Source organism: Jatropha curcas, chromosome 7, assembly GCF_041381405.1.
Source record: "Jatropha curcas cultivar XTBG-Jc1 chromosome 7, XTBG_Jcur_1.0, whole genome shotgun sequence".
Lineage (NCBI taxonomy): Eukaryota > Viridiplantae > Streptophyta > Magnoliopsida > Malpighiales > Euphorbiaceae > Jatropha > Jatropha curcas.
Genome location: NC_143157.1, coordinates 22,482,628 through 22,498,857, shown reverse-complemented (window position 1 = coordinate 22,498,857; position 16,230 = coordinate 22,482,628). Strand labels below are relative to the sequence as shown.

General features: G+C 36.5%; 1 long non-coding RNA gene across 1 annotated transcript; it reads right to left on the bottom strand.

Moving 5' to 3' along the window:
- Positions 1-7,589: 7,589 nt before the first annotated feature.
- LOC149494975 (uncharacterized) lies at positions 7,590-10,220 on the bottom strand. The gene is made up of 3 exons (XR_016321637.1): positions 9,615-10,220; positions 8,721-8,786; positions 7,590-7,914 (listed from the first exon to the last, which is right to left on the bottom strand). It is a non-coding gene; the product is annotated as an uncharacterized LOC149494975 (long non-coding RNA).
- Between the last annotated feature and the right edge of the window lie 6,010 nt (positions 10,221-16,230).

Sequence of the window (16,230 nt, the reverse complement as noted above, 5' to 3'; positions counted from 1 at the left end):
GCAGGCCCAACTGAAAATACACGACCCTACAACTGCGGAGTTCAACAATAATTGAAACTAAAGTAGTGTATGTAATTAATAATACAAATCTCAAATTATAATAACAAAAGTTATAAGTTTACTTTTGTAGCTCCGCGAGGAAAATGACAGAGCTTCAGTTGGATCAGCGACTTCCTACTACCTGAGAGGTTTGGAGAGAAGGGGGGGGGGTGAGTTTTGCAACTCAGTGAATAATAATAAATAATACACACCACACACATTCACGCAAAATGCATCCTAATATTCTAAAATGAGCATGCTGCAGTCATTCATATGGCACAACACTAGCACCCACAAGTAATGTCACCTTCAAGTAATCAAGTAAGTGGAAATTAGTCAGTGGCACCACCTGAAACCCCAACGAGCCGTCCTCACACATGGCTCGCCCTCTCGTACATGTGCACCAGGGAGCCGATCCCCCATACGGCCAACTGGTCTAAACCTCACTGACCAGTCCTCTCATTGTTTTTCCATTCTCTCTTTCCTTTTCCATATCAACAGGAGGCAACTCGGTGGTCTCCATCCAATCTAGATCGTCAAGTGCTCAACAGGAGGCCACCCTGCGAACTACAATCAAACCTAGATTGTCAGGTGCGCATCAACAAGAAGCCATCCTGTGAATTTCCATATAATCTAAATCATCAGGTGCACAAGGGGGCGCCGATCTCCCATTTTCCCGGCCGACGGTCAAGTATCATATCATAACCGGATCCATATCACAGACCGTCCTCACAAACCCCTAGTGGTCCACTTCATCCCAATTCCACACAAACAAGGCAACGTATAGCACAACACAAGTAATCAAACAATGCTTTCAAGTAATGCACCAATACATCCAAATGTACAATCACAAATATAATTATGTAGTAATAGTGACATAATATATATATTTAGTAAATAATTACTATGCAAATGCAATGTTGATATGCATTATTTATTATTACTCACTGTGATGGAGAGCGAAGCTCTAGCCTTGATTCTGTCCTGGAGGAGCACTAGATGGACCCGGGCGATCTAAGAAGTAAGAATGACACAAAAGAAATAATTCTATCAGACAAAACACCTCATTACCTTTCTAAGAATTTTATTTTATATTCTAAATTTTCTACGTAATTAAATCTCGATATTTAAATTCTTTTCTGCACTAACACTTTATCTTTCTATCTAACTCTATTTTATTTGTTTTCGTTTGAATTATATTTTATCTCTTATTTTATTTTCTATAAAAAATTTATTTTATTTTCTACCGGAATTTCGGCAGCATCTCCCCTAAAAATTGGACTATCTACCTGTTAAAATGTCAACAATATATCTAATATTTCCAAATCACACAGCCCATCCATCGGGCAATCAATCAATCAAATTTCCATCCTCCATCAATCTCAACATCACCACACAATCCAAATCATATATTACAATAACATTATATTTAATTTATCTTTATTAAATTAACACTAAAATTATAAAACTATTAACTACTCAAATTAACCAAATTAAATTAATCACGTTAATTCACTACAAAATAATAAGTTTAATTTAACTAACTAACATTAACTTAACTAACTTAACTAAACTCATTAATTACAAATAATAAAATTAAATTCATTAACTAATATTACTACATTAATTAACTACAATTAATAAACTTAATTTAATTAACTATTATTATTAACCTTAACTAACTCAACTAACAGTATTAAATTTAAACTAACTAAATTTAATTAACTCTCATCATTAGTATTAAATTAATTAACTAAAATATACTTAAATTAATTGTCTAAAATTACTAAAATTAATTATCTAATTTAATTATACCTAAAAAAAATGGATGCTGGAATTACTTGTCCGGAGATGGAGGCTACACGTGCCGGAGTGAAGAGCAGGTGGAGGCTGATGGCCGGAGGTGCCCTGGAGCAGCGGCAGTAGTGGCAGTGGCAATGGCGTGAGGAGCTGGGTGAGGCGCTGCACGATCGAGGGCAGAAGGAGCTGGCGCTGCACAATCTGGCAGCGAGTGGAGCTGCTGGCAGTGGCGCGCGGAGGAGCAGCGAGGCGACGGAGGTGATGCGACTGCCGGCGTGGAGTGGCGGCGAGGCTGGGTGGCGCGCAGCGAACCTGCTGTCTCTCGCTAGTCACACGAAGACAGACGCAGGGAAGAAGGAAGGAAAAGGAAAGAAAGAAAGAAAAGAAAGAAGAAGAAGAAGAAAAAGAAAAGAGAAGAGAGGGAGGAGGGTGGTGGCTGGGGAGGCTGTGGGTCACCGGTGACTGACTGGAAGTGTGTGAGAGGTGAGGGGTGAGCGTTGAATATAGAGAGGAGAAGAGCTTTCTAGATGGTTTGGGTCGAACCGGTTCGATTCGGTCCGATTCGGCCCAAATCTTTGGTTTTCAATGGTTTTCGACTTTCTCATTCGGTTTTCGGTTTGGTTTCTCACAGTATTCGCACTAAAATATTAATATTGATTTTCAGGCTGTCGGTACATTAAATTTAATTGGAAAAGTTTTTGAAAATATAATTTCGGGTCGTTTCAGTCTTCCCCCCTTACAAAAAAATTCGTCCTCGAATTTTGAAATAAGCAAGATAAGATCATAGTATATATGAAGCATAAAGAAGTATCGTACTCAACAAAAGAGAAACCATTTACAGTCGATCACTAGAAGTACAAAACATTTTACATGGAAGGAAAAAGATGGGGATAATTTCTTTGCATTTCAGCTGCCACTTCCCATGTGCATTCCTCCATCGAGTGATTTCTCCATAAAACTTTAACCATAGGAATCTCCTTAGACCGAAGTTTACGAATCTGGAAATCGAGAATACTAATCGGTACTTCTTCATACGTCAAATCTTCACCCACCTGAATCTCCTGCGGCTCTAACACATGAGATGGATCAGGAACGTACTTCCGTAGCATGGACACATGAAATACTGGGTGTACATGAGAAAATTCGTTAGGCATGTCCAACTGATAAGCCACTTCTCCAATCCTTGCAACTACAGGATACGGTCCAATATATCTCGGAGCTAGTTTTCCTTTCTTACCGAAGCGGAGAACACCTTTCATAGGAGATACCTTCAGAAAGACCAAATCTCCCACTTGAAATGTCACCTCTCTGTGCTTAGGGTCAGCGTAGCTCTTCTGTCGATCAAATGCTGTCTTAATCCTGTCCCGAATGATAGGAACCTTTTCAGATGTGATTTGAATCAACTCAGGCCCTACCAGTTGTCTATCTCCTATTTCCCCCCAACAGATAGGAGACCTGCATTTTCTGCCATACAGAGCTTCATAAGGCGCCATGCCGATACTTGCTTGGTAACTGTTATTATAGGCAAACTCGATTAATGGTAAGTGCGTGTCCCAAAATCCTCCAAAGTCTAATACGCACATCCGAAGCATATCTTCCAGTGTTTGAATAGTCCTCTCAGATTGCCCATCAGTCTGCGGATGGAAAGCTGTACTAAAGTCAAGCCGGGTTCCCAAAGCTTTCTGCAACGACTGCCAAAATCTCGAGGTGAACTGCGTCCCCCTATCCGAGATGATAGATACCGGAACCCCATGAAGGCGCACTATCTCTTTAACGTACAACCTTGCCAACCTGTCAGCATTATAAGAGGATCTCACTGGTAAGAAATGAGCTGTCTTGGTAAGTCGATCCACTATTACCCAAATTGAATCATAGCCTCCTGGCGTTTTCGGTAGTCCAACCACAAAGTCCATAGTGATCCTTTCCCATTTCCATTCTGGTATCGGTAATTGTTGCATTAATCTAGAAGGTCTTTGATGCTCTGCTTTTACCTGCTGACATGCGAGACATTTGGATACGAATTCTGCTACATCTTTCTTCATTCCAGTCCACCAATAATTCTCCTTCAAATCCCGATACATTTTTGTAGTACCCGGATGCACATTATAAGCAGCATAGTGGGCTTCATCTAAGATCTCCTTCCTAAGATTATCGACATCGGGTACGCAAACACGAGTACCCTTCCTGAGTACACCATCATTGTCGATTACAAAGTCTCCTGATCCACCAGTGACTACCTCTTGCATAATTCTTTGTACTTGTGGATCCCGGTCCTGTGCAGCTTTAATTCTGTCAAACAGCATCGGTCTCATTCTGAAATGAGCCAATAGACAGTTTGAAGCAGGAATTTCCAAGTTAAGGCCTTCATCAAGCATGCCATCCAATTCCCGAATTAACGGCCTTCTTTCAACCGAAATATGAGCTAAGCTTCCCAAGGATTTCCGACTTAAAGCATCTGCTACTACATTAGCCTTCCCCGCGTGATACTGAATAGTACAATCATAATCTTTAAGAAATTCCATCCAGCGTCGCTGTCTCAAATTCAGATCCCTCTGATCGAAAATGTACTTCAAACTCTTATGATCGGTGAAGATTTCACAAGTCACACCGTACAAGTAATGCCTCCATATTTTTAGTGCGAAAATGATAGCTGCCATTTCCAAATCGTGAGTGGGATAATTCTGTTCATGTTTCTTCAACTGTCTGGAAGCATACGCAATGACTCGACCATGCTGCATTAAAACACATCCCAACCCCACTCTGGATGCATCACAAAACACCACGTATCCTTCATCACCTGATGGCAAGGCTAATACCGGAGCTGTGGTTAAGCACTCTTTCAACTTCTGGAAACTTGCTTCACAAGAATCGGACCATACAAACTTAGCATTCTTCTGGGTCAATCTGGTTAATGGTGCTGCTATTCGAGAAAAGTCTTGCACAAAACGGCGATAATAGCCAGCTAAACCCAGAAAGCTGCGAATTTCAGTGACAGTAGTCGGTCTCGGCCAATCGATGATTGCCTCAATCTTCTTGGGATCAACCCTGATTCCATCCTTAGATACCACATGACCCAAGAAATTTACACTCTCCAGCCAGAATTCACATTTAGAAAACTTGGCATATAACTGATGCTCCCTCAAAGTTTGTAGCACAATTCTCAGATGATGAACATGATCTGCTTCAGTTCTAGAATAAACTAGAATGTCATCTATGAACACAATCACAAACCGGTCCAAGTATGGCTTGAACACACGGTTCATCAAATCCATGAAAGCTGCTGGGGCATTTGTGAGTCCGAAGGACATGACAAGGAATTCATAATGACCATATCTGGTTCTAAAAGCCGTTTTAGGAATGTCTTGTTCCCTGATCTTTAGCTGATGGTAACCAGATCTAAGATCAATCTTTGAGAAACATGTAGCCCCTTGCAATTGATCGAACAGGTCATCAATTCTAGGAAGCGGGTATTTGTTCTTCACAGTCACCTTATTCAATTGCCTATAATCAATGCATAGGCGAAGCGAACCATCCTTTTTCTTCACAAATAGGACTGGAGCACCCCAAGGTGAAGTGCTCGGTCTGATGAAGCCCTTATCCAACAGTTCCTGCAACTGTTCTTTCAACTCTTTCAATTCCGCTGGTGCCATACGATACGGCGGCATGGAAATAGGTTCTGTGCCAGGAATCAAATCAATACAGAATTCAATTCCCCTATCTGGAGGAAGACCGGGTAATTCTTCTGGAAACACGTCGATAAACTCATTCACGATCGGCATACTTTCAACTTTACGAATTTCTGTTGCGGTATCCTTTACCAACGCTAAGTACCCTTGACAGCCTTTCCTCAACAGTTTTCTAGCGCTGATTGCAGAAATTAGATTATAAGGAGCTATATTCTTATCTACCCTATAAACAAGTTTCTTGCCATCAGGTAGATTGAAAACAATTTCTTTCCTTTTACAATGAACCTCTGCATCATACTTTGCTAACCAATCCATCCCCAAGATTACATCAAAATCTATCACATCTAAGATAATTAAATCTGCGGGTAAGTCTACGCCTTCAAGAACAATAGGACAGTTTAAAATAACTGAATCAGTATAAATAGGTTCACTTAAAGGCGTCGATATCAGTAAGGGAATGTCTAACTGATTGAGCATTCTGTCTATTTTCACAGCAAACCTAGGAGATGCAAATGAATGGGTGGCACCAGGGTCAAATAGTACTCGTGCTTCCAAAGAACAAATAGTAAAAGTACCTGCCACCACGGCATTAGATGCCTGAGCATCTCCCTGTGTCAAGTGGAAGAGTCGGGGTTGTACTCCAGAAGCATGCAAACTCTGTCCTGAACTCTGGCCTCTGCCCCTACCAACAGAACCACGGCCCTGCTGGCCAATAAATCTAGTACCAGATACCGACGGTGTAGAGAAAGGAGGTCTAGACACACTACCCATGGAAGACTGGGGTGGCACTGTACGTGACTGAAGTGGGCAATCTCTAGCATAATGTCCCGTCTGATGGCATCTGAAACAGACAATAGCATCAAAATTACACATTCCTCTATGAGCCTTGCCACACCTATGACAAGCAGGTATACTAGGTCTGCTGCTGCCTGAACTATGTCCACTACTAGAACCACTTGGATAACTACTCCTTCTCGGCCAAAATTTCTTCTTGTCCTTCCTTCTACTGATACTACCCTTGCCTTGGAAGAGAGAGCTCGAAGATTGTGTACCCATAAGAAAAGACCCGCTCATACCTGGCACAATCGGATTCCCTGACTGAGCTGCTGTTCTGTTACCTCTTCTGCCTGAAATAAACCCATCAGAAATGTATTTATTTTCCATCTGCCGGGCTGAGTCAACAATGGCACTAAAGTCTTGCTCCCTTTGCTGAAATAAAGTGGCATATATTGCATTTAGACCGCTAATGAATCTGTATACTTTAGTGCCTTCATCAGGTATGGACCCCGGAGCATATCTACTCAATTCAACGAACTTGGTGGCGTACTCATCCACCGACATATCCCCTTGAACTAAGGATTCGAATTCTCTCATTTTGGCTCTTCTGGTTCCTTCCGGCACAAAATAGTTCATAAAGAGTGTAGTAAATTGTTCCCAGGACATCCTAGTGACAGAAGGCTGAATATAATCTCGAAACCACGCTTCTGCTATTCCCTCCATTCTACGGCCGGCAAACACAATGGTCCTTTCATCATCACAGCCTAGCTCAGCACAAAACTCCCTTATTCTAGCCAAAAAGGAATGAGCATCTTCAGTGCCTGTGAACTTAGGCGGTTTATAACGAATGAATCTGTCATACAGGTTATCAGTAGCAGCCCTCGGAACAGTAGGAGGTGGAGCCAGTTGAACTGGTTGTGCTGCTGGATCGGGCATAGATGGATGCATCTGTTGCTGTTGCTGTTGCTGAGCTTGGAAGAATTGTTGTTGCTGCATTAACACATTATAACCTAACTGAAAATAGGACTCATACGGTGATCACGCTGAAACTTAAGAGGCAAGAGAAAACTATATCAAGACGTGACGGAAATAACTCCGCAGTTATCTCTAGACTCCTAAACTTATGCTCTGATACCACCTTTGTCACGACCCATTTCCGTGGGCCGGACCGGCACTAGGGCCTAGGTAAGCTTAAGGCCCCCGAGGCCCGTAGTAAGCCTAAACCACTCAACTCAAGCATAGCACATCATTCAATAGGAACAGTAGCCCATGCAAGATAGGATATAATTTTTACATAATGCGGTCCAATTTTAATTTTCTCAAACAAGTTTAGTTTGGGCCTAATCATAATCAATCACATTCATAATATGGCATACTGGTCCACCTGCACCTAATAACATAACAAACCATACATATAAGGTAACACATACGGCAGGCCCAACTGAAAATACACGACCCTACAACTGCGGAGTTCAACAATAATTGAAACTAAAGTAGTGTATGTAATTAATAATACAAATCTCAAATTATAATAACAAAAGTTATAAGTTTACTTTTGTAGCTCCGCGAGGAAAATGACAGAGCTTCAGTTGGATCAGCGACTTCCTACTACCTGAGAGGTTTGGAGAGAAGGGGGGGGGGTGAGTTTTGCAACTCAGTGAATAATAATAAATAATACACACCACACACATTCACGCAAAATGCATCCTAATATTCTAAAATGAGCATGCTGCAGTCATTCATATGGCACAACACTAGCACCCACAAGTAATGTCACCTTCAAGTAATCAAGTAAGTGGAAATTAGTCAGTGGCACCACCTGAAACCCCAACGAGCCGTCCTCACACATGGCTCGCCCTCTCGTACATGTGCACCAGGGAGCCGATCCCCCATACGGCCAACTGGTCTAAACCTCACTGACCAGTCCTCTCATTGTTTTTCCATTCTCTCTTTCCTTTTCCATATCAACAGGAGGCAACTCGGTGGTCTCCATCCAATCTAGATCGTCAAGTGCTCAACAGGAGGCCACCCTGCGAACTACAATCAAACCTAGATTGTCAGGTGCGCATCAACAAGAAGCCATCCTGTGAATTTCCATATAATCTAAATCATCAGGTGCACAAGGGGGCGCCGATCTCCCATTTTCCCGGCCGACGGTCAAGTATCATATCATAACCGGATCCATATCACAGACCGTCCTCACAAACCCCTAGTGGTCCACTTCATCCCAATTCCACACAAACAAGGCAACGTATAGCACAACACAAGTAATCAAACAATGCTTTCAAGTAATGCACCAATACATCCAAATGTACAATCACAAATATAATTATGTAGTAATAGTGACATAATATATATATTTAGTAAATAATTACTATGCAAATGCAATGTTGATATGCATTATTTATTATTACTCACTGTGATGGAGAGCGAAGCTCTAGCCTTGATTCTGTCCTGGAGGAGCACTAGATGGACCCGGGCGATCTAAGAAGTAAGAATGACACAAAAGAAATAATTCTATCAGACAAAACACCTCATTACCTTTCTAAGAATTTTATTTTATATTCTAAATTTTCTACGTAATTAAATCTCGATATTTAAATTCTTTTCTGCACTAACACTTTATCTTTCTATCTAACTCTATTTTATTTGTTTTCGTTTGAATTATATTTTATCTCTTATTTTATTTTCTATAAAAAAATTTATTTTATTTTCTACCGGAATTTCGGCAGCATCTCCCCTAAAAATTGGACTATCTACCTGTTAAAATGTCAACAATATATCTAATATTTCCAAATCACACAGCCCATCCATCGGGCAATCAATCAATCAAATTTCCATCCTCCATCAATCTCAACATCACCACACAATCCAAATCATATATTACAATAACATTATATTTAATTTATCTTTATTAAATTAACACTAAAATTATAAAACTATTAACTACTCAAATTAACCAAATTAAATTAATCACGTTAATTCACTACAAAATAATAAGTTTAATTTAACTAACTAACATTAACTTAACTAACTTAACTAAACTCATTAATTACAAATAATAAAATTAAATTCATTAACTAATATTACTACATTAATTAACTACAATTAATAAACTTAATTTAATTAACTATTATTATTAACCTTAACTAACTCAACTAACAGTATTAAATTTAAACTAACTAAATTTAATTAACTCTCATCATTAGTATTAAATTAATTAACTAAAATATACTTAAATTAATTGTCTAAAATTACTAAAATTAATTATCTAATTTAATTATACCTAAAAAAAATGGATGCTGGAATTACTTGTCCGGAGATGGAGGCTACACGTGCCGGAGTGAAGAGCAGGTGGAGGCTGATGGCCGGAGGTGCCCTGGAGCAGCGGCAGTAGTGGCAGTGGCAATGGCGTGAGGAGCTGGGTGAGGCGCTGCACGATCGAGGGCAGAAGGAGCTGGCGCTGCACAATCTGGCAGCGAGTGGAGCTGCTGGCAGTGGCGCGCGGAGGAGCAGCGAGGCGACGGAGGTGATGCGACTGCCGGCGTGGAGTGGCGGCGAGGCTGGGTGGCGCGCAGCGAACCTGCTGTCTCTCGCTAGTCACACGAAGACAGACGCAGGGAAGAAGGAAGGAAAAGGAAAGAAAGAAAGAAAAGAAAGAAGAAGAAGAAGAAAAAGAAAAGAGAAGAGAGGGAGGAGGGTGGTGGCTGGGGAGGCTGTGGGTCACCGGTGACTGACTGGAAGTGTGTGAGAGGTGAGGGGTGAGCGTTGAATATAGAGAGGAGAAGAGCTTTCTAGATGGTTTGGGTCGAACCGGTTCGATTCGGTCCGATTCGGCCCAAATCTTTGGTTTTCAATGGTTTTCGACTTTCTCATTCGGTTTTCGGTTTGGTTTCTCACAGTATTCGCACTAAAATATTAATATTGATTTTCAGGCTGTCGGTACATTAAATTTAATTGGAAAAGTTTTTGAAAATATAATTTCGGGTCGTTTCAGAATATATATATATATACACACACAGAGACACACGTACAAAGTGTACACAATTTAACTTCATTATTTTAAAAAAGAACTTTAGTTTTTTTTTTTTTTTTCGTTTGAAATGAAATTATACTTACTTTAATTTCATGTTATGTGTAGTGAAATAAGCCTAAATTTAACAGGGTAAAATAATTCATTTCGATTTTTTTTATAACAAATTCTAGATAAATGTATTTTAAATATTTATTAATTCAGGCATTAAAGTGATAAAAAATAAAGTTGATTACTGTAATAGAAAAATGGAAAATTTCAGATTAAATTTATAATTATTTCCAATTAATTGAATTAAAGGTTTTAGGACCTATTTGGTTCAGCAGTTTCAAACAGCTGATAGCGATTGCTAATGGGTGATAGCGAATAAACAATGAATGTTTGATAAATGTATGATCAATTGTTGTTAATATGTAAAATCCAATAAGAGTATATTTTAAATAAATTAAAAGTTACACATAAAATATTTCTAAACTATTTTAATTAAACTATATATCTTAATTAATAAAATCTGAGCATATAGATAAAACTATGTATCTTAATATTAAACATATTAATAAAACCGATCCAGTTATCTAATAAGAATACAATATAACACATATATTAATAAAATAATAAAAAGAGTAGAAAAAAATTACTTGATGATATGCTATGTTGTGATCTTCTTTTAATCTTCTTTTATTCTCAATGGGCAAAGAAAATATATCAATGTTAAATGGAAAAAAAAAAAAAAAAGATATGAGAGATATATTACATTATCAGCAATATGACATTTTAGTTTATTTATATAAAATACTAATAGCAGTTTGCAAAAAGTTTCTACATCCAGCAGCTGATGAAATCAACGGCGAATTGAGAGTTCTACTACCTATCAGCTACTGATTAGAATTCTTATCATACACTTTTAACGGAGCTGTTGGTTCCAATCAGTTATCCGCTGCATTAAAAATCTGTGCCTCGACGTTTCTTCCCATCTCTCAGGACTCTTGAATGTCAAGGATTTGAAGGAAGTGAACTGGAGATGAAAGTGATAAAATATTTCCTGAAAAATGCAAAGGTCTTGAAGAAACTTAGAATTACATCTACTGATATTAATTCTAAGGAAGAGTCAGACCTTTTGAAGAAGCTGTTAATGTTTCCAAGGGCTTCAAGCACATGTCAAGTCATATTTTCTTGAACTCTTTAAGTGTAACTTCTGTTCTATTGATCACATGCCATGGATTTGCTTATGCGAGGGATACATGGACATGGGTCATCAGCGAAGTCGACAGACTTCCTCTATGTGAGTTTACAAGCTTTCTGCAGACTGGAGTTAAGTTCTATTATTATTAATTTGAATTCAATTTTAGTGTCTTTTGAGTTGTATTGTAACTTGTGAGTCACTTTGTCTTTTGGATTTCCTAGATGTCTTTTAAGTTTTCTAGATTATTATTATTACTATCATTTACTAGGTGTCTTTTAGTGTTCCAAGCTATGTATTTGCATGGCTATAAAAGCCTACGGTGTTAACAATTGAAAATATATAGAAAAACACCCTTTATCAAAAGTCCTCTCCTCCTCTTCCGTCCAACAAGTTCTTGGGATTTTGATGCCTGCCTCTCTCTGTCGCTTTTCTGGTAAGGATTCATGGGACCAATTCTATGAGTTTTACTAAGGTTGGAGGTAATTTTGGATGTTTATTCTATTTTTCTTTTCAGAGGGGTAAATCTCAGATATTTAGCATGATAGTAACAGCTATTTGGCAATTTTTTTTTCTTCGTTCTCTCCTTTTTTTTTTTTTTTTTTTTTTGATTGACAGTTGCAGAACTAATTCTATTTATCAGATTGTAGCATTTCTGATTATTGAATTGATAAATTTAGAATAAAATAGTTAATGAACAACAGCTTAGGATTGTATTTTCTAGTTCCAAATTACAGTTAAAGATACAGTTCTTGAAGACACCATTTTAGACTGCAAGCTTTGTGGATTGAATATGGCCTAGAGGGATTAGAACAAAATTAGTTGTGCAAAGAAAGATTGATAAGGTCTATTATTGGAAAGTGAAATAAATTGAAAGGGAAAATCATATTTTTGCAAGAAAAAATAAATAGTTAGATAAAAACATGAGTTAGATGCCTTTTTACAGAATAAAAACAATTAAAATTATAAATTTATTTAATTTTTCCTCAGTATATCCTTGCACAGTGGCAAAGTCAGGAAGTTCTGAAAATTATTTTGTCCTGAATTTCTGAAAATTAAAAAAATTCACTATGAGTACAATTGAAAATATTTTGTACATTTTATAAAGCTAATTTGAGAAAAATTTTAAAATTAAAAGGTGCGAGACCGTTGTTAGCCAATCCCTAATTCCACCATTGTTTGCCAAACATAGCTAGATAAAAGTAAAGTTAGAATCAAATAATTAATACTATCTTAATTTTTAAAAGTGTCATTCAAATAAAAAAAAATAAAAAACTATCAAAATTATTCATAAAGTTATCATCTTTATCTATTAGAGAACTAAAGAGTAAAGACAGAGAAGTTGTAATGGAGATGGAAGTTGTAAACCATCAAGAGCCTCATCAAGGAAGTGTAATGGAGATGGAAGTGGCAGGATATTTCCTGAAGAATGCAAGGGTATTGAAAGAAATTTGAATCACATCTTCTGCTGCTAGTTTTAAGGAATAGTCGAAATTTCTGAAGAAGCTGATAATGTTTCCAAGAGCCTCAAGCATATGCCAAGTCATATTCTCTTGAGAACTTTCCCTAAACTTTTGCTTTGTAGATAGCATTCCAGGTACTTGATGATAAAGGCATTTCTAATATTTGTTGTTGCTTTGGTTGTTATCTGTGCAAGCATGCAAACTTGCTGGACTCAAGTTCTCAGGTTTTTGATGTCTGCTCTTTTTTGTTTTCTTGACATATGGGATAATATCTATTACTCTATCTATCTCAAAATATAACTCGTTTACATGGGTATTGAGAAAGTAATTAGTTCTCTTAAATTCTAACAAAATCGAAATTACTTTTTATCTGACATCATTACTTCAATCTCATCATTATATATTGTGTTTAGTAAAGGTAAAATTAAAAAAGATAATTTATTATTTTTATAAAATATTTAAAACTATTTATATTTTGGGATGAAATTATAACTTAAAATGACTTATATTTTAGGTTTATTTTTGTCTATTTTTATTGTTCTTTTCTTATTAAGGTCTTGATTGTTTTAATAGATATTTCATTAAATAATCATAATTTTTTTTTTCGATTTTTACTAGATGTATAATTGTTAGCTTTTAAATAAAAATTGGGTAAACCATAATAAATCCAACTTTAGAGTTTGTTAAAGTTCATGTAAGGAGTCTAAACCATATACTTATATATATATGGTTGTAGCCGGCTGAAAAAGGTGCATGAGTTCGTTAACATTTATACACCTTTATGGCAAGTTTATTGGTTAATTTGAAACATTCATGTATCAAATGCACTAGATGATTTGTGTTTTAGTAAAATAAACCAATTGATTATTTAAATATTAAAAAAATTATGTTATCTAGCATATTCTTAATAAAACATTCCTCGTTCTACTTTAGTAGTAATATTTAATCTTTTTATAAAGATTTAGAAAATAATTAGAACGTATTGATTTTCTAAAAAATATATAATAGAATGTTTAGATTGCTCTCCTTGAAATTAAACTCTTTATTAGTTTTACTATTGAACACTGATAGATGTTATTTTTATAATATTTTTAATGTGGTTTTTATTAGGATTTGTAGTATTTTTAATTACTTTAATTAATTTTTATTTATATTTTTGTTCAAAGCTCCCTTGAATCATGATGCACTTAATCTTAAGGAAATTTGTAGGGTTTTGGCACAGAGAAGAGTAAAATAAAGCAACACACTCATGCCTTGCCGGTGCTAGTTAGCACACCCGTGCTGGATTTAAGGAAAATCAAGTGAAGACACAGACTCTAGCATACCCGGACCGTGATTAAGAGAAATTTAAAGTCTAATGAAAATTTTATTCCCTTAAAACAAGGAGAATTTTATTCCCTTAAAATAAGGAGAATTTATTCTCTTAAAACAAGGAGAACTTTATTCCCTTAAAATAAGGAGAATTATTCCCCTAAAACAAGGAGAAATTATTCCTCTAAAACAAGGAGAATTTATTCTCTTAAAACAAGGAGAATTTATTCCCTTAAAATAAGGAGAATTATTCTCTAAAGAAGGTGGGATTTCTCTCTCATGAAGTCTATATAAAGAGAGGAGGAATTCATTGTAAGGGGATCATCTCTCATTCTATTATTCTTGTACATAATTTTCTCTCTTCAAAATTTCAAGTATTCAAGAGTTGTGCCAAGATTCAAGGAAGCCATTTGGAGTCAATTGTTAACAAGTTCTTATTTCTAAACTCTTAATCTTGTTTATTTCTTTCATTATCCTTATTGATTATGGAATATTTATCAAGTATTGTTGAGTTTTATTTAAGTACTATGTGTAACTAAATTCTTATACTAGGGGTTTGATGTAGCTTAATCTCTTTTCCAATTTATGCAATTAGATTTATTTTTCCTTATTCAAGTTATGATTTATTGATGAACTTAATGCTTCTAGGCAGAATTTTCCCCTAGATTGATTTATTTCAATTATCACTATCGGAAGAAGGATATTTGATAAGAAAAGGTTAATAAAACACATGAGAATAATAACTAGATGCGGAAGCTATATGGTTTGACTCATGGGGGGTTTTTATGATTTATTAACCTTAAATTGTAAATTCATGAACAACTACATAACTTAATGATTTAATTCATATTTGATTGCGCTATTGGAAGATAGGTAACTAAATGGAATTAAAATAGCTAGCAATACATTGGAAGAGCTTGTTAGTGAATTCAGAGTTGTTTCCCCTACTTGAATAATTAAATTGATTAATGAACTAATGAAATAAATTGGAAAGACTTAAGTGAAATCAAAACCCCTAGTAGTTTTAAATCCTTGATTTCTTTAATCAATAATTGCTTGCTTGATCTCTTCTTATTCTCTTTTATTTGCTGAATTTAATTTCTATAAACAATTTCCTCATTTATCGTTTAAATAATAATAGGATAATATAATTTTGGTACTTGGTACACAATCCCTGTGGACACGATACTCTACTCACTTTATATTACTTGTAGCGATTTTCGTATACTTGCGAAAAATCATTGTTAAGTTTTTGGCGCCGTTGCCGAGGAATGGCGTTACCAATATCAATACGAATTATCCTATTATTAATTTAGATATTTATTTATTTATTTGTTTTTGTTCATTTAAATTTTATAAAGAATATCTCAGGTCTTTATGCAAAGAAGATCAAGAAGAACTGAACCCCTGATTTTTGATCCAGAAGTTGAGAAAACTTGCCGTAGAAACAACGCCGCTAGAAGAGCACGAGAAAACAGGTCAAAACAACAAGCAAATATGGACGACGAAATCAATCCTCAACCTTAGAACAGACCCCTTGCTGCAAATCCTCAGACTGGACAACAACAAAATGTTCGCACTTTGCGAGACTACACCACACCCTCTCTTAATGGAGCCACTTCCAGCATCACTAGACTAAGAGTGGAAGCTAATAACTTTGAAATCAAACCAGCAATTATTCAGTTGCTTTCCACTTCTATTCAATATGGGGGACTCCCTAGTGAAGATCCAAATGCTCACATCACTAATTTCTTGGAAATCTGTGATACTTTTAAGCAAAATGGTGTTTCTGACGATGCCATTAGATTAAGACTCTTTCCTTTTACTCTAAGGGATAAAGCACGATCATGGTTACAATCTTGCCCAGCTGGAAGTTTTACAACTTGGGAAGAATTAGCCCAGAAATTTTTGGCTAAATTCTTTCCATCTTCTAAAACCACC